This window comes from Pinus tabuliformis, chromosome Q, assembly GCF_031772625.1.
Source record: "Pinus tabuliformis cultivar Carrire ecotype Pingquan chromosome Q, CPIR1, whole genome shotgun sequence".
Taxonomy (NCBI): Eukaryota; Viridiplantae; Streptophyta; class Pinopsida; order Pinales; family Pinaceae; genus Pinus; species Pinus tabuliformis.
Window position 1 is genome coordinate 1,078,605,848 of NC_142296.1, and position 1,898 is coordinate 1,078,607,745.

A 1,898-nucleotide genomic window follows, 5' to 3' on the forward strand; every position below is an offset into this window, starting at 1 on the left:
AAAAGAAACTCAACCCTGTAGGTTTCTGTTATCTACATCATATATCTTCAACTTCATTCATGTGTTCAAACAGAAACTCAATAACACACTCTTCATCACCTTTGGACATGTGTTTATAGTTTAAAATTTATGGCGCAATTACTTGAACAAGATGACAAGATATTTTTACTATCCAAGGTACTTCAATAACCATGGATTGTCATCCTTGGTAATTTCCACATTGAACCTATGGTTTATGCTTTGAATTTTAATATATTCTTATCATAGAATCATGGCAACATGTGGTGGTTCCAATTACTTTTTCCCTTGGTGTCTTATTGCTTCAATCCATAGAATCATGTCACACAACCATTGTTTTTACATTAAGCTCCCTTATCAATATAACTATGGTCTATAATCACAGTTTAAGACAAAAGGTGTTTGTAACTCATCCAAATATCAAAATTTTCCCCATGCACTATCACAACCTAATGGCCGATGGCTAATAGACATTGGGTTTTGACGCTGATTCCTCAAGACTGATGGTATGAACGATAGTTTTAACATTTTTGTGAGATCTTGGGTGTTGGGATCATCGCTTCTCTCTATGTGTTTCTATAGCTTGATCGCCCAATGAGTGATAAGACTTGGGATCTTACTACTAGCTCACTATGACTGAGGGTTAGTCCTCCTTCTCCCATGACTCACTTCTCATGTTGAAAAATATAACTAGTATCAGTGTTCATAATGTAACAAAATGTAATTTTTATCAATTAGATATTTACAAAAGATTTTTCAGTGAAGATCACATGAAACATCATTTGTCGACGCGTTTCGAACCAACCGATGTGGTTCATCGTCAGGACAAGTTGAAGAAACAGATCCAGCTTAGCAAGTTAAATAGACAGAGCAGAGCCTCCAACAGCTAAAAAGACCAACAGCTACTTTTGACTAGGTACCGGGATCAAAACCCTTTTTAATAATTTAAGGGAAAAAGTTACCCTAGGGGGACCAATCCCTTAAAATAAAATAAATAAAAATAATTTTATGATAATAGTTAGTTAAAAATAAATAATTAAAAATTATATTTAAGGGAAAAAATTACCCTAGGGGGACCAATCCCTTAAAATAAATTAAATAAAAATAATTTTTGGATAATAGTTAGTAAAAAATTATTAATAAATAATTTTATGATAATAGTTAGTTAAAAATAAATAATTAAAAATTATATTTAAGGGAAGAAATTACCCTAGGGGGACCAATCCCTTAAAATAAAATAAATAAAAATAATTTAATGATAATAGTTAGTTAAAAATTATTAATAAATAATTAAAATTTTATGTTAAATAAAAATAAATAATTAAAATGAAAAAAGAGGCTCTGAAACTGGAAGATGGCTACGACAGTGAGCCTCCCCTGCGCAGGAATTGGAGCTACCTTTTGGGTGAATCTTGGAGGTGAAGCAAAAGGGACGGCCATAGTCTCTGGCCTTCGCCGACCTGGCCTCAAACGCGTGGTGAAGAAAACCCCGAAACCCCTTCGAATAACCTGCAAGGACGTTTTCACTCAGTCCATCGCCAGGGAAGATCACGATGCTCTGGGTACATTAGATATATTGGAAGGTTTGAACAAAACAAAGGCAGATCGGAAGGAAGAGACCGGGAAGCCGAGCGAGGACAGAGATCGGCAAATTTTTTCGCTCAGAATCCTACTCGGGGGCGGAGAATCTTTAGGGCTTGGGCCGATCTTCGCAGATCTAGCCAGTAGGCCGTTCTTGAGGCAAATCGCCCCTTTGCCATACCTTGCATGTAAAGATGGGGGACTGCAGGTAGCAGATCCAACCCACCTCACAAATTCTCGGCCCAAATTTCACAGATCTAGGCCGGATCTAATAGATCGGAGCAGTTTTCAAGTCTATT